The sequence below is a fragment of the Acomys minous genome (genome assembly GCF_964271855.1).
Source record: "Acomys minous genome assembly, chromosome: 18".
Classification (NCBI taxonomy): Eukaryota; Metazoa; Chordata; class Mammalia; order Rodentia; family Muridae; genus Acomys; species Acomys minous.
Genome location: NC_140501.1, coordinates 27,901,059 through 27,924,037, shown reverse-complemented (window position 1 = coordinate 27,924,037; position 22,979 = coordinate 27,901,059).

Below are 22,979 nucleotides of genomic sequence, written 5' to 3'. Positions count from 1 at the left end.
AACTGAAGTTACAGACAATTGTGAGCTGCCATGTGGGCGCGTGGAACTGAACCCGGGTCCTTGAAAAGCAGACGGTGCTCTTAACTCCTGAGCCATCTCACCAGCCCCCCCCCCCTTCCAATTTCTTAATAGTCCCCTTTCTACTTTTGTGTCTTGAAGAAGTTGGAAAAGGCTTGTGTTTCTACATCTAACTTCGAGATCATCTCTACTTGTGTGCCCACCCCCCCACCCCCGCCACCCTTTAGCAAATGCCAGTTTCATTTTTCTTGTATTTGACAGGTTGCGAAGCCAGATACAGGTAGAAGATTCTAAGAACAACCTAAAAGGAAATCAGACTTTCTTCCTGACAGACAGGGGGCCAGTGCCTCACTACCTATAGAGCCCCAATTTCCTAGACTTGAAGTTTTTTTTTTTTCTTTTCTGCACAGTCTTACGCTTGGCCTTGTTTTCCTTTCAGTTTCACGTATGTTCAAGCCCCTGTGGAACTGTAGTCAGCGTCATCGGCACGTACATCCCTTTTTTTTTTTTTTTTTTTTTTTTTTGATGAATCATGGTCTTATTCTTATTTCTACCACTCAAACTTTAAAGCAAGGTTGAATTTTTGGGAAAACAGTCAAATACTCTCACGTTCTTAATTCTGAAAAATAAAAGTCGTGATCAGAAACAAGCCATTGTCTACTGCCCCATTGTGGTGTATGTTCCTACTGAACTTCATTCCTTTCACTTGGGATGTTAACATTTAAAACATTCCCCCTTTTCTCCAGTGTGCCCTTCTGCCTAGCACCACCACCACAACCAGGTTAAACTTTGGCTACTGAAAAACTCCATCTTCTATTTTTAATGTCTGAGTGGGCTCCAGTTTCTTGCCGTGTACAACTTTAGCTTCCTTTCCTTCTTTGATCTTTCTTCCTTTTCCCCTACTCCATAAATATTTAAAAGTCTTCTCTCAGGAACTGCAGTATATATTGTGGTCTAGGCCTCACACTGCTTAGGTGTGGAAATCCCGGTGCCAAGTGGTAGTGCCTTTTTAGGTGGCAGGACCTTTCAAAGATAATGCATGAGGTGCATACACAGCCCTCGGGAACGGAGTTCCTGCAGTCAATGGAGGGCCCAGAGAGCTAGACTGTACCTTCTTCAATCAGGTTGCGAAACTACAAAACAAAAACACACAAGCCTTTACCAGACACCAAACAGAAAAACTCTATGTACCTGTGAGAATAAATGTCTGGTTTTTTTGTTTGTTTGTTTGTTTTGCCTACTTGACCTGTGGTCCTTTATTACTGTCCTCTGAACAGGCTAGCAGGGGTTGTAATGGTTTTCAAATTTATTGGAGGCCACTATTGTATGATTTTTTTAAAAAAATTGCTGCACTGGGAAGGGCGTTGTTGAGAGATGGCTCAGCTGTTAAGGGTGCTTGTCTGCTCTATTGGGGGTCCTGAGTTCAATATCCAGCAACCACATGGTGGCTCACAACATCTATAATGGGATCTGATGTCCGCTTCTGCACTCACGTGTACATACAGATATGGTGCTTATATATACAAAATAAATAAATTTTTAAATGATGCACTCATATATGTTATATATCATTTATATGCACTTATAATGTTTTCTCTGTAATTGTCTTTTGTTCCTTTAAATCCTTTACCTTAAAAAGAAAAATGTATGCACTAAAAGCAAGCAAGCAAGCACATTTAAAAGGTCACAATGAATTGCAGACAGCTGACTCACAACCAAAATAATTAGTCTACTCTAATGTCTATCAGTGACATTTTTCTGAAGTTTCAGGTTTGTTTTTCATCTAAGTCATGTGACAGTTCCTTAAAATAATGAAGGTTGATAATTTAGGCACTTCTGTTCAATATGATGTTCCATTTACTAAGTCATAATACCTAGTTGGTTATATATATTACATATAATTTCTGCAATATTTTTAACCTTTGGTTGAGGTATGGATCATTCAGAATGAAAATGGCTTATTCTTTTAAATTTTTCTTTTTTGCCAATTTTTCTTTTTCTTTCTTTCTTTCTTTCTTTTTTAATTTAATTTCACATAGTAAGTCCAGATTACTGACCTCTCCTGCTACTCCTTCTGGTTCCTCCATACCTCCTCCTCCATCTAGAGCCACTCCCTTTCTGTTTTTTTTTGGAAGCAGAAAACAAACCAGCTTCTCACGGATAAAGATATGATGTAAATATGATATGGTATGATGTACTAGATATGATGTGATAAGCTATGATATCATATGATAAAACAAAACTATACAATGGAAGTGGACAAGATAAGCAATCAGAAAGAAAAGATCCCAAGAAAAGGCAAAATTCAGAGACCCAATCCTTCACATACTCATGAATCCTATAAAAACACTCAGCCAGAAGCCATAGTATGTGTGTAGAGGACCAGTGTGGGCTGGTGCAGGCCCTGGGCATGCAGCCGTAGTCTCTGTGAGCCCACATGAGCTCAAATTGTGCTGAATTAGAGGCCTGTTTTTACGGTGTCCTCCATCTGTTCTGGTGCTTATGCTATTTCTGCTCCTTACTTTAGTGCACTTGAGCCCTGATGAGAGGGATTTGAGGGTAGCATTTCACTTAGGATAGAACTCTTCAAGGTCTCTTATTCCTAGTAAAATGTCTATGTGTGGGTCTCTGCATTTGTGCCTATCTGTGGTGGGAGGAAGCGTCTCTGGTGATGGCTGACCAAAGCATTGGTCTATGACTGTAGCAGATTGTCATTAAAAGTAAGTTTGTTCCTATCTTTTTTTTTTTTTTTTAAGGACATCAGTATTTGGTTTTACTCTAGGTCTCTGGGTTAAACTTAGGTTCTTAGTCATTCAATCAGTGCTTGGTATGTGTTTTATCTAATATACTGGCTCCTAAGTCAAATACACTGTTGGTTGGTTACTTCCACAAGTTTTATGCCACCAATTGAGCTAGAATAGTAGCTCTCAAATGGTGGGTTCCAACCCCTTTGAGAAGTCAACTGACTCATTCACAAGGGTCACCTAAGGCCATTAGAAAGCACAAATATTAACAGTAGCAAGATTAATAACAAAAATAATCTTATGGTTGGAGATTACCACAACATGAGGAACTATGTTAAAGGGTTGCAGCATTAGTTAAGGTGAGAACCACTGGTCTAGGATATTTTGCAGACAGGAAAATATTGTTTATCCAAGGAAGGGCTTGTGGCTGGCTTGATGTTTACCTTTCTCTTAGAGGGCAGAACAGCTTCCAGGACCAAAAAGGCTAGACCATTGATATCAAAACTCTACATAGGCATAAGCTTGAATTTTCCATGTTTAGTGTATTGTAGAGATGTTGTTTTCTGCAATTGGCATTACTGTGAGGTAGTGGAGGGCAAACTGTAGTCTTGGCAACAGCCTAGTTTTTTGGGGGGATTACCATAGGACTTCTTGGCCAATACCACAATTAGATATAAACTAATATCTATGATGGAAGCATCATTTGATGACAAGAGATGCCAGTTGGGACTCAGACTCTCCCATTATTTATAGATTTCATTTATATTGCCTTCACGTATGGCATACCATACCATATATCTTAAGAAGCTTCTATTGTATTAGGTTTCCATTCCATCCCTTAAATTACCGTTAAGTTTAGCTGTCTTTTCTCATATTCCATGTCTTGTCCCTCTCTCCCTTAGTCCTCTCCACATGGTCCTTACATAACAGTATACCTCCATCCATAGCTATTCTATTTCCCTGTCCCATGAAGTTTTTCTTCATTAATTAGTTTATTCACTTTACATCCTGATCACAGGCCCTACTCCTCTTCTTTCAGTCTCCCCCCCCCCCACACCTCTACCTCCATTCTCTCCTCCTCTTCTTCTTCTCAGAGAATGGGTGGACCTCATGGGTACCAACCTGGCCTGAAACATGAAGTTGAGTCAGGACTAGGAGCATGCTCTCCTAAATCCAAAAAAGATATGCATGGTATTCACTCACTTACAAGTGTATATGGATATTAGCCATAAACTACAGAATAACCATGCCACAATCCACATACAAGGAGGGCCCAAGGTAGGATTCTTGAATCTCACTCAGCAGGGGAAATAAAATAGGCATTGGAGGTAGAGGGGGGAGGGAGCCGGGTAGGAGAGGAGACGAGGAGGGCAACATGGTGGAGATTAGGACTAGGAAGAACAGGGGAGTGAGGGCCTGGTGAAAGATCAGAAATCAGAGATGGGGGGGCATTTCTGGGTTATGCCAGAGACCTGGGATTGGGGAGGCACAAGGAAGTCTATCAGGGTCACCCTAGCTAAGACTTCTAGCATCAGGGGATATGGATAGCCACCTCCTGTAGCTAGAAGATCTATCTTAACTCCCTAGTCCCTTACTCCATACCTAACCTCGTTGACATAAGAATTAATGTTCATGTACAAGTGAATACACACCTCATTTGTGTTTATGGGTCTGGGCTACCTCCTTCATAATTTTTTTTTTTGTATTTTAGTGCCATCAATTTGCATGAAATTTACTTCATTTTCTTTTAAACAGCAGAGGAATACTCTATTTTCCTTACCTATTAGCACATTTTCCTTATCCATTACTTTGTTGAAGGACATCTTTATGTTTTGCGGTGATTATGAATAGAGCTGCAATGGACTTCACTGAGCAAATGTTCCTGTGGAAGAGTGAGGTGTCTCTTGGGTATATGCCTTACAGTAGTATAGCTGGATCTTGGGGTAGACCAAATCCCAAAATCCTCCTGACGAACGACCACACTGATTTCATAGTGGCTGTATAAGTTTGCCCTCTCACCAGCAACAGATGAATGTTTCTCTTATTCCACCACCTCACCAACGAGCTGTCATTTGTTTTATTGATTTTAACCATTCTTAGAGGTATAGGATTGAATCTCAGAATTTTGATTCAGGTGTTTTCCTGATATCTAAGCATGTTGAACAATTTTAAAGTGTTTTTCTGGCCATTTGAGTTTTCCATTTTGAGAATTCTCTGTTTATATGTATAACCCCAATTTTTAATTGGGTATTTGGGTTCTTGATGTTTACTTTTTTGATTTATGTATTTCAAATATTAGCCTTCTATTCTATGTATAGGTGATAATAAATACTTTTCCCATTCTGTAGGCTTCCATATTGTTCTAATCGTGATACCTTTTACTATATTGAAGCTTTCCCATTTCATTAGGTCCCATTTATTATTTTAGTGCCTGTGCTAATGATATTCTCTTCAGAAAATCTTCTCCTGTGCCAATGTTTGGTTCCTCAATTTGATTACATTTTTGACGTGTCTCTTCTTGTTTCAATAACTGATTCTTTTACTATTACTCTGTAGCACAATTTGAGGTTGGCATTGATGATATTTACAGAAGCTTTTTCATTATTCATGATTGTTTTAGCTTTTATGGGTTTTTATGGTTTTGTATAAAACAGAATTGTTTTTTCAAGATCTGTGAAGAATTGTGTTGAAAATTTGACAGGCAGTATCATAAATCTGTAGATTACTTTTGGTAGGATGAATATTTTCATTACATTACTCCACAGATCTGCTAGCATGGGAGATCAGTCCATCCTCCGATATTTTCTTTAATTTTTCTCCAATGTCTTAAAATTTTTAATCAAACAAGTCTTTCACTTATTGGTCAGTTACCCTAAGATATTTATATTATATGAGCATATCATGAAAGATGTTGTTTCCTTGCTTGCTTTTTCTGTCTGTTAATCAATTACATGTAGGAGGGTTGCAGAGTATTGTAAGTTATTTTTGTATAAAAATATTCTGATAAAAATATTATAAGCTGTTATAGTTTCCTCATAAATATTTTAGGGTCACTTGCATACACTATGGTATCACCTCCAAATATATTTTGATTTCTTCTTTCCAGTTTGTTTTTCTTGATCTCCTTCAATTGTCTTATTGTTCTAAGACTTCAAGTACTATATTGCATACTTAACATTCTTTTCAACATCTTCCTTTTTCTATCATAATGATATATTCATATACTTTTTCAAAGCAGGAATCCCTCCCTATAGTATTTATATTTATATCTGTGTCTGTATTTATATCTAAATATCCATATCAATATCTCTCTATATAATACATATACTCATATATGTGTGCATAAATGCATATATTAACACATATTATTAGGAGACAGAGAAGTTTCTTGGGTGTAAAATCAATACAGTATAAATAGAATATTTCCTTTGATGCTTTTGTTTGGATGTTTATTTCTTCAACCCTAGTTGCATTCAAATGTGTACATAGATATTTATTTCTTTAGTTGAGATCTTTGTTTGGAAATCATTTTTTCTTTCAGAATTTGTACATACATAATAATATACAACCTTACCAATATTGGCCCAAACACTGATACACACACACACATATAGTTAAATTAAAATAATGCTGGTACATGGAGAACAATTTACAACTGATCATAGTAGTATAATAATGTAATTCAATTATTTTGTCAGAAGATATCTTTTAATGAAATGAACATTTCAAATTGAGAAGGGCCCAGAGGCACTAAACACAATGCACCTTATTGCCATTGCTGTCTATGGTTCACCACAACTAAATGGTAAAACTCCAGGGCCTATGATGTCACTCCCTTCACACTCAAAATAGAGTAATCAGTCACAAACAAACTGGAAAACTCTTCCTGCTTCTTAGCTTTGATAGAGCCCAAATATATTGTGTAGGCTTATAAGGAAAAATTTTATCAAGTTTGCCTTCTAATTTTCATTCTGTGTTTATTAATTAATTTAAATGTAATCATATCTGTTCTGGATTTTAATCAGACATTAAGTTCCACATTATAGCTATAAGACTCTTACACATCTCAAAGTCTTTATAAAGGATTGATTAATTAAAGATCTATTTCCATTTAAATTTCTTGTTTTGTTATGCACACATGCATTAATATGACAATACTACAGGGCAAATTTTAATTGTACACTGACGTAGCAACAAGTGAATAAATTGATTACATTTTTACCAGAAAAAAATATTATGGCAATAGTTTGAACAGAACTGGCTTTGAGCCACATTATAATTTATACTACATTGCACATATTGAGAATCGAATATGGTTCAAAGTTGCTAGAAGCAGGTAGGCAACAGAGGAACTATGTTTATTTTAGAAAGTAATTTCTCTCCCATGTTGGAACATTTACAATAAAGTGTATTTCAATATTCATAAGAGTTAAAAGATCCGAGGAATTGAATTTATAGTCCAATAAATTTAGATTGTTCTACTTTTCTCTATCTCAAATTCATGCACTATTTCTATTGTTAATACAGCTATCACTTTCAAAAGCAAATTATGCATCATATTTTTCTGTTGCTGAAGAATTTTTATAAATGAGAAGCAGTTAGAAGTAAAACTTACTTTTAATACCTACATACAGGCATTTTAATATGCTGAAAAAGATATTTGCAATATGTGTATTTGTCTACTTATTTATAAATTTAGATATCTGAATATCTATGTATATCTTTTAAATATGTTTCCCTATGCTGTGTGTGTGTGTGTGTGTGTGTGTGTGTGTGTGCAAGCTGAAATGGACTGGCTCTGGTTCTTTTGTTTATTTGTGGGACCTTTTTCTTCCTACTAGTTGTAGAAAGTGTAGACTAGCAGGCACACTCTGCATGCAACATATAGTTACCCAATCTCCTCTGTTAAGCAAAAAATGATTTTCCTTTTTATGTTTCTGACAAGGTTAGTCATTTACCATTCCCCATATTTATCTGTGTGGTGATATGGGCAATAAGGTGCACACAGAGCAGGTGAAACCTGAAGATTTCTATTATAATCATTTGGTGTTGGTCTTTTCTTCATTATGAATATGTATTTTAGGTATTTGTTTAATTGCTGCAAATTTAAATTCCAACAAAGAAGTCCCTCTCCTCAACAGGAAGAGGACCAATATGGTCTTTTCCTTTTATTTGACTCCTTCAGCTCCCCCCAAATTCATCTGAAGCTGTTTTCTCCAGAAACTCTCAGCCTTCTCTGCATCGCCTTTTCCCATTGCACCACAAATTAATCCCCTGCTTCTCTTGTCATATCCTCTACTCCCTTTTTCCTATCTTCTTGAATGCCCTTTATACATGTTTCCTTGTATAATATGGATTTTTATTTTACCCAGTAAACCAAGTTCTGACGATCAGGAAGAGTATTTTTCTGCTTGTTGGATAGTCAGACTTCTTTTTTTTTTTTTTCTGATAAAAAAATAATCCAAGAGCACAAGGCGAGAAGGATTTATTTTGGAAATCTTCCCAAGATTTCAGTTGAAAGTCTGTGGACGACATTGTTGTAGGTCTGGAGTGAAGCTGAAATATCATGGTGAACAGAGTAACAATAAAATTTAGCACTTTGAAGTTATACAAGTTAGTCGTTAGTTGATCAAGTCATGGTTATATCAATTACTAGTCTATTTACATTACAAAAATATAAATCCTAGATTCCACAGGTAGATATGATTCTATAGAAAGATAAGGTAAAATGGTTAGATAAGTGATTAAAAACCCTCAGAAACCTAAAGAATATGGCATTTAAAGATGTTTTTATTATTTTGAAGATTATTTGAAAACGAGACAAGTTTACTCCTGGCAACAGCCAATCTATAAAAATGAAGATGATGGGTATCAAAAAAACCACCTGATGGAGATAGCTACAAATGTGGCAAAGCAGGCACTGGGCAAATGTCTTTGCTTTGGCCACTAACAGAATTCTGACTAAAAATGGGCAAGCTTGGATACAGGCAGAGTCAAAGGCCAAACTCTGCCAAGACAGGGTAAGAAAGTCTTCAACAGTTCTTTCCTAACAAATATCTATGGCAGATATACTGGGCCAGAAGGCTGAAGATGATGCTCCAATGTTATGGAGAATTTTGGATGACTGTTCAGGCAGTAAACTCTCTCTGTATTTTTTTTTCACTTTGGAAGCTGCTAAGATGCACTTCCTGCATACTCAGGTAACTAATTTTATTCCTTCTCAAATCTCTGGTGTGGTTGAAGACTAGATAGTTGGGTTTGACAATTTAGCTTAGTTGTTTACGGGTTAAGATTTAGGTCTAGATAGATATTTTAATTTGACAGAGATGAGATATGATAAATATTGATCTACATTCAGAATTTTAGCCTCACCAAGATAGGAAAGATGTATTCTTCAAGGTTACCAAAGAGAAATAGCCAGAAACTATGAATGTAACATTTATATAATTCCTGATTATTTCGTGGTTCTTCTTGCTGTATGTAGTTTATTATATATGTGTGTGTAATAATATAAATGTGTATGTTAAAAAATAAATAAATTAATTTTTTTTAAAGCTCTTACTTTGTGGCATCCAGAAAGCTGAAAATCTGGATGGGCTGGTGACTAGGTGTATCTGTCCAAGGCATTTAATCAAGGACTCATTTCTTCCAACAAAGGTCTATCTCCTATTTTTAACCATATTCAAACAATGTTATTTCATGAATCAACCAAAGAATTAACCAATCATTAAATCACAGATTTCAGGAACCAATATTTAACCAGATCCCATCATCTGGCAAACAAGGTTTGTATCTGCGAAGACTTTTGTGTACATTTCAGATTTAAGCCATAAGAACTATCATGTTTGCTTTACTGTTCTTGTCTTAGTCCCCATCATTTCATTTGTAGATGGTATTTATATGTTACAATTTTTAAAACTTTTAAACATTAAAAGTTCTTCACATATTTTCCACGGCACACCTGAACACTGACAGAAACAATGGCAGTAGGCTTAGGATCAAGTACATTATCAATATTAACTTTTGATTGATGCCTTCTCAATCTTCTCAGTTCTATTTGTTCTTGACAAATACATATAAGCCATGATATTCAACTTCCAATTCTTTTCTCCTATAACTCTAATGAAAAGAAATACCTCAAATGATACAAGAGCCTAGACAACTGGCCATCTTCAGAATGGCAAGCCATAGTCACCTAATTTTATACTAAATCTTGAAATTGACTGAATGTTCTCATTATCATTCCAAGAATACTCCTAATAATTCATTGGAAATATCAAGGGACTCAGTCAGGAAACTGATGAAAATAGTTAAAATTGTCTTGACTCCTTGAAAAATGCATTGAGTCAGAAATGGTTTATTTGAGACTGATCAATGAAAATCTATAGGTATGTTGAAATGAGTTCATTTGATGTCACAATCGTGTTTGAATAAGCTTTTATTAGTTACCATATTTTGATCTCTATGATCCAAGCTAACTCTTTAAATAATTATAATTATTAGCAGCTACTATTTTTTTTTTTATACTGTGCCCTTTAGTTTAAAAATTCAAAGGGTAGGGACAAACAACTTTTTATCAAACAAAGAATTCTACTAATGGGCAAACCACTTATAAATACCGTACTCTGGGGTAAAAATAAAAGCCATCTTGACATTGTAGTTTTTTCTGTTATCTCCTCTGCTCTTTGTGCTTGAGAGAAAATATTTACCACTCTGCCCAGCAGCGACCATTTATTTTCTGAAGCCTTTTGCCGGATACTTCTATATGTACACTGACATTTCTCAGGGAAGTTTCTTGAAACCTCTAGAATTTTTGACTCCTGAATAATTGTTCTAAGAGAAATTAATAATTTCTTCAAGTGACAAAATTCATGAAACTTGTTGCTAAAGGAATATAGATTCAGAACCATATTATTTTCACTTCAAAATACTCTATTTCTCTTACTCTGTCTCTAAACTCTGTGACAAATCAATTCATGTTACTTAGCTTTTATTTTAGTTCTTCACTATGGTTTCAGTTACCATAAGTTATTCTATATTTTCAAAATATATTTAAGTGCTAGATGGTGGTTACTTTGTATATTTACTATTTGATTTAGATTACTAAAAGAATTGCATGGATAAAAATACTACATAAGAGAAGCAATTCTCACTGGCAATATTTAAGTGATTTTAGAGTTTATATTTTTCATATATTTTAATTATTTCTTTGTTTCCTCTCAGTTCAGTTTTACTGAACATGCTGCTAAAATAGTGTCCTTTACTGAAATCATGTTTATGATAATCAAATGTTGCTAAATCTGATTTATTTTAACTGAAGTCATAAATTGTCCAGTATTTCATCTTTTCATAGTGATATGCTGCCTCAATTATTTGTTTCTCACATCGGTAAGTTACTGATTTTATTACTATCATTTTTGTGTTTGTGGAAATGACCTAAGTTTATGTGTCCTAATTCTTTACTGACAAAGAAAACAGAATATCCCTAAAAGTTAAGAGACTAATAACTTTAACAATAACTTGCAAGTAATTACGGCTTAACATAGCATATGCCTCAGTCTATAATGTAAGTTAGCTTTAGAAAACTTAGGAATTTCAAGTGTCTAAACTTTCTTGCCTTTAGGCTTTCTTCAAGGCGAGACATTTCAATTCAAAACACATTATTTTTAGAAGAATTCATCATCATCCTAAAAAAATATAGCTGATACTTTGTATATTTAAAGGAAAAATTTCAAACTATTCCTGTCTTGAATAAAATTTGTAAAAATAAATGATTTTTAGTGTCTTTGACAAGTAGAGACAGGCAATATCCTACTTCTCTTCTTAAAAAGTTTTTCCTATTCTACTCATTTTAGAATTCCAATTCTAGAGTTGTCCATTACCACAAGGAATATCTTGTATACCTTAGCTAGACTACAAATGCCAAAGTCACGGCCAATATTGATTCAATTATTTTGCCTTTTACCAAGTTTTATTTTAGATAAGGAATGTTTCAGATCCCTTGTAAAATGACAATTCTAGAACAAGAGAATCCTAGAATAAATTGTATTCATTTTGCAATAAGTACAAATTGTTCCAAAATCTTAGAAAGGATGTAAGGTTTTTTCATTAAAATTATTATTATTTTTATTTTACATGCATAAATGAGTGTTTTTCATGCATGCATGTATGTGTACCACTGTGCTCCACAGAGATGGAGTTACAGATGGTTATAACCCATTGTGTGTGTGCAAGGAAGCAAATCCAGATCCTCACTGGAAGAGCAACAATTGATTTAGCAATGAACCATCTCTTCATCCCCTTCTTCTTCTTCTTCTTCTTCTTCTTCTTCTTCTTCTTCTTCTTCTTCTTCTTCTTCTTCTTCTTCTTCTCATTTCAAAATAACTCAACTGGGTTCTGCATGTCCCTAAAGAAGTTCAGGAACAATACCCATGGATTTTTTTTAAGTTATAGAACAATCTGGGGCCACTGCAATCTCAGAGAATTGGCACGATATTCATAGTTTGTCATAGAAGATACATTGGACAATCACTCACTATTTGAACTTCCTCCATTTACCATATAAAATTATCTATTGATACAGTGCTAAAGATTTTAAATGTCACAGTCATAGGGGAGGGGAATAAGGGGAAAATGGGAGGGAGGGAGGAATGGGAGGATACAAGGGGTGGGATAACAATTGAGATGTAGTATGAATAAATTAATAAAATACATTAAAATTAAAATAAAAAGATAAATGTAAATTTATTTTGTTTTATTAGTATTTACTATTTTTAAAATGTCAGTAGTGAGAACTGAACCTCAGACCTTAAGAATGTTATACAATTTGGTCTAACAATGAAATGTAGTCCAAGCCCCCCAAAAGAATTTAAAGGAAATATTAGAGATGAATATCTAGATAAATACTAAGAATTTTGAGGGAAAAGGTTGGTGTAATACATATATGCAAGACTACAATTAGCAAGTGATTTTTAAAAATATAATACCTGTTTTTATTTCTCAAAATGACACACAAATTCTGTTTCCTACTTTCCTTTGTGCTGTTAATAGGATGAATGAGAAACCATGGAAGCCCTTTGAGGACAAATTATTAAGTTCTCAAAGTTTCTGGAGTAATTCTTTTTATTTTTTGAATTTCATTTGTTTCATTTTTATTTTTATTTGATAACGGGAGAGCAATTATACTAAAACATTAAAATATTTTGGTGGAAAACCAAACCTATGTACTAAGGGAAGCAGACCTTTATAAATTTTGAATTAAAGTAAATGAACATTAAATTTGTATACAAACAAGTAGAATTACGTCAATAAAATGATTCCTAAAATTGTTTCTGAGACAAAATCTATCTTTATTCATCTAATTTAAATCATTTTGAAATATTTCATTACAAATAAATTTTCTGAAGTAATGAATAAATTTCTGATATTTGTTTTTTTTTTTTTTTATTAATTTATTCTTGTTACATCTCAATGGTTATCCCGTCCCTTGTATCCTCCCATTCTTCCCTCCCTCCCATTTTCCCCTTATTCCCCTCCCCTATGACAGTTCCTGAGGGGGATTACCTCCCCCTCTATATGATCATAGGGTATCAAGTCTCTTCTTGGTAACCTGCTGTCCTTCCTCTGAGTGCCATCAGGTCTCCCCATCCAGGGGACATGGTCAGAGGTGTGGCACCAGAGTGTGTGAGAACGTAATATCCCACTCTCCACTTTACTGTGGAGAGTGTTCTGTCCATTGTCTAGATCTGGGTAGGGGTTTAAGGTTTACCGCCTGTATTGTCCTTGTCTGGTGCCTAGTTTGAGTGGGACCCCTGTGCCCAAATCTGCCTATCATAATGTTCTACTTGTAGGCTCCTAGGACCCTCTGGGTCCTTCTACTTTGCCTTTCTCTCATGAATCTCACATCTAGAGTCCCACTAGAATGTCCTCTCCTCTGTCTCTGTTTCCTGGTAAGTGAAGGCTTTCGTGGGACATGCCCGTTGGGCTAATATGCAGATATAAGTGAGTATATACCATTTGAGTCTTTCTGCTTCTGAGTTAACTCACTCATTATGATCATTTCTAGCTCAATCCATTTATCCACAAATTTTGGGAATTCCTTGTTTTTAATAGCTGAATAGTATTCCATAGTGTATATGTACCACAGTTTCTTTATCCATTCTTCTACTGAGGGACACTTAGGCTGTTTCCATGTTCTGGCTATTATGAATAGGGCTGCTATGAACATGGTTGAGCAAATTTTCTTGCTGTGTGCTGGAGCATCTTCTGGGTATATTCCAAGGAGTGGAATAGCTGGGTCCTGAAGAAGCCCTATTCCCATTTTTCTGAGATAGCACCAGATAGATTTCCAAAGTGGTTGTACTAGTTTGCATTCCCACCAGCAATGAAGGAGTGTTCCTCTCTCCCCACATCCTCGCCAGCATGTGGTGTCGCTTGAATTTTTGATCTTAGCCATTCTGATGGGTGTAAGATGGAATCTCAGCGTTGTTTTGATTTGCATTTCCCTGATGATTAAGGAGGTTGAGCATTTCTTTAAGTGTTTCTCAGCCATTTGATATTCCTCTGTTGAGAATTCTCTGTTTAGTTCCATGCCCCATTTCTCGATTGGGTTATTTGGTTTGGTGGTATTTAATTTCTTGAGTTCTTTATATATTTTGGATATTAGACCTTTGTCAGATGTGGGGTTAGTGAAGATCTTTGTAATGTAGCTAAACTTTCTAGAAAATGAGAAGGCTTTTGAGAAACAAAACTTAAGACTATTAGGAGAAATAAAATGAATGAAGCAAGGGGAATACTTGTACTTCCTATATAAAAACAATTTCATGATTTTTTTGCTTTTTACATTTTTGTCAGTGTCATTGTGTACTTCACCTGAAGTATATCACCATGGTATTGGAAACATTAAGAATCCTAGGATAATTAAATGTAGAAGCGAACGGGAAACATCATTTTTTTACTTTTATAAAATAATTTTAGGGGCTGGAGAGATGGCTCAGTGGTTAAGAGCACTGTCTGCTCTTTCAAAGGACCTGGGTTCAATTCCCAGCCACCACATGACAGCTCACAACTGTCTGTAATTTCAGCTCCAATGGCTCTGACACCCTCACGCTAAAATAAAAATTAAATAAATTTAAAAAAATGTAGTCTTAATAGTCATACGCATGTCTAGAAACTGTTCTTAAGGGGAGGACAACACTGGGTAAAGTTCGTAATAAGGCACCAAAATTAATGAAGAATTAATGGTCACTAAGACAAGTAAGATGATATCCTCCACATCAAAAGTCAGGTTGCCGTGACTGCTGATTTTGCATTACGCCTTAGACTTACTTGTGGTGCTCTTCTTCATTTAGAAACTCAGTCATTCAGACTATTGTTGTGGCTTAGATGCGCTGTCATTAAAGTGTCCATGTATGATGGTCATAGTACAAATACTGCTAATTTATGTCTTACATATACTTTAATTTGTAGCCACTTTTGAGGTCTGAACAAGAAGCATGAACACATCATAATGAGTATTTCTGTCTGCCTTTCTGTGATCTTAGTAAGAACAAAAGCTTACAACTCCAAGAGGATCAAATACCTGCACTAAGTCTGTTTATCTGTCTGTCTGTCTGTCTGTCTCTCTCTCTCTGTGTGTGTGTGTGTGTGTGTGTGTTTGGTTGATTGGGGGGGAGGCTGTCAGTGGGTGAGAAACGCAGGGCATGGACTTAATCAACAAGTACTGTGCCTCTGAGTTACAACCCCAGTCCTTCACAATGTATTTCTTGAAGGAATTAATTTATAAGAATCTGCTGTAAGCTATAATATATGTAGGTCCTTGAACAATTATTAGATCTTTTATTTTGTAGTAGTTGTAAAGGTATGTAATATAATTGCTAAGTTTGAATAAGGACAATAAGAAACCACTTATGCAGTCTGAAAGAGCATAGCTAGTTGATGGGTGTCTACTCAGTGTCTGCTCAATTTCTTCATTCCAACCAACTGATTTCAAGATTTCAAAAACAGCAAATACTCCTCTCTTCACAGAAGCTCCAGGGTGCATGAATTATGGAGGCAAATGATTCATATAAGTATAGATTAAAAAAATTACAACTCTTCAACCTGGAGAAATAAAAGTCAAGAAGGAATGTTACAAAATCTATAAATTCAAAAATATTATGAGAGAATGGAGATGAATATTTTCAGCTCTGTGAGAACATTTGAAGAGGCTGTCCCTGGAAAGTCACAAAAGACACTTTTTAGAACTAATAAAAGACACTTCTCTTTTACAGAGTGAGTTGTAAAGCTCTGAAACTTAAAACTCTGAAAATGTTCCATGGTGAGGATATAAATAAACCGAAAAGATTGGAGAGAAAATTCCATAGGTTATGAATCTGCAAGAAATTGAAGGTAAACTAGGATGCAAGGATGATTATGTCTCAAAGATAAGAATTTTATTAATATTTTATATAAAGTCCAATTCCTTTCAAGTTCTCCAATTTCTTGAACTCAGCTTTTATCTGCTTAAGTTTTCAGAACTATGGAAAAGCTAGTCCTATATTATCATTCCATATGGCTAAGAACAGTATTGTACTGACTTAGAAATATTCTTAATCGGTCTGACTAATAATAGTAGCATTCATATTAGACTGAGTTGTTAATAAACCAAACATGTATTTGACTAGATATTTTAAAAAGGCAAGTCTGTGTATTTTCATTTTTATTTTGCGTGAGTTTTAATTTTTAAAATTTATTTTTAATTTGTATATTCACCATACATCTAGATCTTAGGCCCTCCCTTATCTCCTACCACCCTCTTTCTGCCTCCCCCTACCTCTTGTCCTCAGGAAAGGGGATCCCCCACAAACTCATACTGTTACATGAAGTCACATCAGTACTGAGCTCCTTCTCATCCACTGAGGCCAAGCAAGGTAGCCCCATTAGAGCAAAGAGAGCACCTGCTCAATTTATAGGAGACCCCTATGAAGATCAAACCGCCCTTTGATAACATATGTGTAGGGGCCCTATGTGCAGTCACTGCACGTTCTTTGGTTGGTGCTTCCATCTCTGTGGGCCCCGATATGGGTCTAGGTTAGTTGGTCTCATCTCAGCATTCTTGTCCCCTCTGGGTCCTTCTATCCTTCCTTTCCACTCTTCCACAGGACTTCTTGCCCTCTCCATGTTACTTGACTGTGAGTCTCAGTATCTGATTTGTTTAGCTGCTGGATGGGGCCTCTCAGAACGGTTAAGTCAGGCTCCCCCGTATATAAACATAACAGAGTATCCTTAATGCTCTTGGGCGTTATCTCTCTCCCATGGGTGGGACTTAATTTGGGACAGTCTTTTCTTGGTCATCCCCACTGCCTCCACTCTATCTTTTTCTGTGCATATGTTTTAGCCAGGGTTTGTTTCAATCCAAAGGTTTGTATGTGGGCTGGTGTTACCCTCCCGCCACTGCTTGGCTAGGAGGTGACCCCATCAGTCTCCTGCCCTCCACTTCTGGGAGGCTCATCTAGAGACTTGCCCATTATCCCTACCATCTGCACTGTTGCAGGGCTCCAGCTTCTCTCAGTGATGCCCCCAGCTCCTAGTCCCCTTTTCCCTCCAGGCCCTCAAACCACTCCTCCCAAATCTCCCCACATCTGATTCCCTTCCCACACCCTCTCCTATCCAGTTCCCTTTCTACTTTCCTTTTCTTGTCTATTCTATTGCTCCATCTGAAAGAGATTCAAGGAGGGCCTCCCTTGGGATGCTCTTGTTACTCAACTACTTTGGGTTCCATGATTTGTAGTATGGTTATCCTGTAACCTATGGCTAATATACACTTATAAATGCGTACATAGTGTGTATCTTTCTGGGTCTGGTTTACTTCACTCAGGATGATCCTGTCTAGTTCTATCCATTGACTTGCAAATTGCGTGATTTCCTAATTTTTAATAGCTGAGTACTATCCCTTTGTGCAAATGTACAGCAGTTTCTTTATCCATTCTTCTTTTGAGAGACATCGAGGTTGTTTCCAGTTTCTTGCTATTATGAATAAAGCTTCTATGAACATAGTTGAGCAAATGTCCTTATGATATGGTGGAGAATCTTTTGGGTATGTGCCTAGAAGTCGTGTAGCTGGGTCTTGAGGTAGTACAATTTCCAATTTTTTTAGAAAGCTCCAGATTGATTTCCAAAGTGGCTGTACAAGTTTGCACTCCCACCAACAATGAACTCCACATCATCATCAGCATGTGCTGTCACGGTTTTACCTTAGCCATTCGGATTAATGCAAGATGGACTCTCGGGGGCATTTAGATTTACATTATCTGATGACTAAAGACTTTGAGCATTTATTTAAATGTTTCTAAGCCATTTGAGATTTCTCTTTTGAGAATTCTGTTTAGCTCTGTACTCCATTTATAACTGAATTTTTTTTTTCGGTGGTGTTTCATTTCTTTATACATTTAGGAAATTAGGCCTTTGTCAGATGTAAGGTTGGTAAAGATCTTTCTCTAATCTTTATGTTTCCATTTTGTTCTGTTATTGGTGTCCTTTGCCTTAAAGAAGCTTTAAGTAACAGAGTAAGTAATAGTTTTAATTATTTCTATAGTTCTATTTAGACAGTCATGTTGGTGAAACTTTGTAGGTGTTGTATATATGTAGCGCCTAACATCTCTACGATGTGTAATCTCACAGCAAACTCCCTGATCCTATGAGTTTACAATCCTTATGGCTTCTTTTTCCAGGTCCCCTGAGTTTGGATTTTTTTCTAGTTTAAGATGTATCTGTGGGAACTGGATTCCATAATAGGATGGCTTGAAAAATATCAACCATATGATATAGGTAATGTCATTGAAATAAAGAATATGAGTATTCTTGATTATAAATATTTATTTTACACATTTTTGGCCATTGACTAATCTTCATCTAATTGATAAAGCCTGGTATAGAGACAACAAATTTTCCCTTTAGAAATGAATATCATTGCTTTCTCTTCGGCAAGAAAAAAACTTCCATAATATTTGCTCAGCTGGCTTTTATTATGTGATCAACTGTTAGCAAGCTCTAAAGCATGTTATATTACCTTCCTGATAGACAGAAAAGCATCTCTCTAATAAACATATATATATATATATATATATATATATATATATATATATATATATATTCTTTTGTTTACAATATCTTCCATCAAAGATTATCACCAGTAAGATATACGACTCACATACATGCACCAGAGCCCTGGAGTGTACACTTCTTGCTGATGTTTCATGGTACACACAGCTCAACACAGAGACAACAATTAGAATCACAAAGCACTGTTTTCACTTCACTTCACAGTTTCTTGGTTACAGATTAATAAATCTTGCAAATTTTTAATTTCTTTAAATTCGGTCAGCAATAAAATGAATCTTCTTTTGCAACTCTGACACTGGAATAAAGTATACTAAGTATTTTTCTGTGATAGAGAATATGTTTTTCCTCCAAGCATCCTCCTTTCTTCATTCCCTCCACTGTCAACAGCTAAGGACAACATTCAGTCTCACATTTTGACTGGCACCATGATCACATTTTCCAACTGAATTTAATATTATCATCAATGAATGTCAGTTGGATATTATATTAATGCTTATATCACTTTATCATTTTTATACTGGCTTCAGCTCTTAGGTATTTACAATAGACAGTGGCTGAATGAAGACAACAATTATCCCACACTCGGTTCTTTTGGCTTGGTTGTAAGAGTTCTTATTGAATGAGCCATTCTGGGTACATAAAACTTAAATTTTATGAATGGCATTACTCTTAATTCATTTTCAATAAACATGAGTCTTTATATGTAGCAACTGCTTAATACATATTCATGAATGAAGCCTGGTATATTTGAGTAGAAACTCCAAGTTCAAAACATACTAAGTAAACACTCATGAAAATGTAAATCAGTATTGGCTATTTCAGTTGATTTTTCCGGAACACTGTGATCGATTTATTTCAGAATCTTGTAATTAAAGTTCATAAATGGAATCAACTTGTAAGAAATTTGGTAAGTTTTGGACTCTTAAACACTTTTTAAAACATTTAATAGGCACTTTTATGAGTGAGAAAAAGAAATCCTAGTCTGTCACATTCCTACAACTGTTATTTTCTGTAATTTCATGGCTTATTGAAGTGGTATTCATGATAAGTCTTACATTCCATTTAAAATTCTATTTATAAATACATAATGAAAATATGAAAATATAAAAGTCATTTAACCTGTGTAGTCTACTAATGACTGCATCATGTAACATAAGAAGGAAAAGTCAAAATATACAGATTCTCAGAATAACAAATATCAACTATTTTTCTATAGTGCTGTTCTTATGAATTAGTTTTCTCTAGCAATTTGCAGGCATAAATTATGTTAATATTTTTAGAGTTTCTCTTAAAGAAAAATAAACTTTTATTTCAAGGAAATTGTTTTACTATGAAAAATAATGAAGACATACACATGAGCATATATTTGTGTATACACAGTATCAAAATAATTTTGGTGCTAATATGCAGATATAAGTGAGTATATACCATTTGACTCTTTCTGCTTCTGGGTTAACTCACTCATTATGATCATTTCTAGCTCAATCCATTTATCCACAAATTTCGGGAATTCCTTGTTTTTAATAGCTGAATAGTATTCCATAGTGTATATGTACCACAGTTTCTTTATCCATTCTTCTATTGAGGGACACTTAGGCTGTTTCCATGTTCTGGCTATTAGGAATAAGGCTGCTATGAACATGGTTGAGCAAATTTTCTTGCTGTGTGCTGGAGCATCTTCTGGGTATATTCCAAGGAGTGGAATAGCTGGGTCTTGGGGAAGCCCTATTCCCATTTTTCTGAGATAGCACCAGATAGATTTCCAAAGTGGTTGTACTAGTTTGCATTCCCACCAGTAATGAAGGAGTGTTCCTCTCTCCCCACATCCTCGCCAGCATGTGGTGTCGCTTGAATTTTTGATCTTAGCCATCCTGATGGGTGTAAGATGGAATCTCAGCGTTGTTTTGATTTGCATTTCCCTGATGATTAAAGAGGTTGAGCATTTCTTTAAGTGTTTCTCAGCCATTTGATATTCCTCTGTTGAGAATTCTCTGTTTAGTTCCATGCCCCATTTCTCGATTGGGTTATTTGGTTTGGTGGTATTTAATTTCTTGAGTTCTTTATATATTTTGGATATTAGACCTTTGTCAGATGTGGGGTTGGTGAAGATCTAAGGGGCATGTCCCATGAAAGCCTTCACTTACCAGGAAACTGAGACAGAGGAGAGGACATTCTAGTGGGACTCTAGATGAGAGAATCATGGGAGAAAGGCAAAGTAGAAGGACCCAGAGGGTCCTAGAAGCCTACAAGTAGAACATTATGATAGGAAGATTTGGGCCCAGGGGTCCCGCTCAAACTAAGTCACCAGCCAAGGACAATACAGGCGGTAAACCTTAAGCCCCTACCCAGATCTAGCCAATGGACAGAACACTCTCCACAGTAGAGTGGAGAGTGGGATATGACTTTCTCACATACTCTGGTGCCTCACCTTTGACCATGTCCCCTGGACTGGGAGACCTGGTGGCACTCAGAGGAAGGACAGCAGGTTACCAAGAAGAGACTTGATACCCTATGAACATATAGAGGGGGAGGTAATCCCCCTCAGGAACAGTCATAGGGGAGGGGAATAAGGGGAAATTGGGAGGGAGGGAAGAATGGGAGGATACAAGGGATGGGATAACCATTGAGATGTAACAAGAATAAATTAATAAAGGAGAAAAAAATGTAAAAAAAAATAATAATTTTGGTGCATATGTACATACACATAATACAATTCAGCAATATAATGCATTAATCTTATTGTTTATAAAAATTTGATATGCTAAGTGAGATAATCTACATATAATATCTCATGGTTTCATTTGTATGTGTAATTGTTGCAACAGACTGAAAAGAGAAAGAGAACAGATGGCCAGGTGAGATTGGTCAATAGATAGAAGATACAGTAAAGGGAAATAATTTTGTGCTCTGTTGTATAGTACGATAATATGGTTAACAATATTGTATTATTTTAAAACTTCCAGAAGTGTAGACACAGAAGGTACTCAAAGTAGACATAGTACATGAGGTTATGGATATGCTAAATAACCTGATTCCACTATTAAACAATGCATATATTAATAGAAACATCTAAAATCAGAAAATATCTTATTATATTTAATATATTCAGAAACATGATAGAATAAATGCATGTTTTGAGAAAATATTCATAGCTGAAATATGGATTTCTTATAAATGCTTTGCTTCTCGGAAGTCTCGGTAGTCTAGATGTCAACCAAATATCCCCTAGATTTTCAACCCATAAAAAGCTATAAATTTTAGAAATAATAAGAGTGTTTCCATGATAAATACATCAACAAAACATAAATAAGAAGGAAAATTCATTGTTTTACCACAGGCAGGTATTTTTATTAATTTATGGAAGGTGTTTTTCTTGCTTGTAAAATTCTATTTTTATGGAATGCAGAGTTATTGCTGCTATAAGATGTAAGAAAATTGCTAGACACCAGAGGAAAATATAATAAGGACATTTGGGTTAAGAATACAAGAATATCCTGCACTTTCACTAGGAAGCTAGAAAAAGTTATTTTAGCTTGTTTTCTTTTTTTTCTTTCTTTTTATTAACAAATTGAAGAACTCTTACTATTGAAAAAAAAATCCTAATGATCCAAATATTGACTATAGACTCTTTTTATTCCTTTCGAGTAAATTAAAAACATAGCTGAAATTATTTCATTTTCCCCCTACCTACAAAATTATATCCATTTGAACTGAGTTTTAAATAGTCCAATGGCGTTGTCCTGGTATAGAAAACTGAATCAAGATCAGACAGTTGAGCAAGAGGAGGATGCTATACAAAACTACTTATGAGCTCAGGGTTCATTCTACACCCCCTTAAAAAACAGAACCCTAATTATGACAGCTCAGTAAAGTCCCCAACTAAACATTCATCCCCAGCTAAACATTCAGTTTCTCAGTCTGTTTACCATTTTAGGGTGGCCTCAGTGGCACATTTCTGGCTAATAAAATTCAGAAGAATAGTATCAGTCAATGCCCCCAGGAGTGCAACTTTTACTCTGATAGAGAATACAAGGACAAATTTAGCAGTCTGTACTTTTTACCCTAACCCCCTTCCCCTTATCTTCTGTGATGCTTTTCTAATGCTCGGCAGTACAG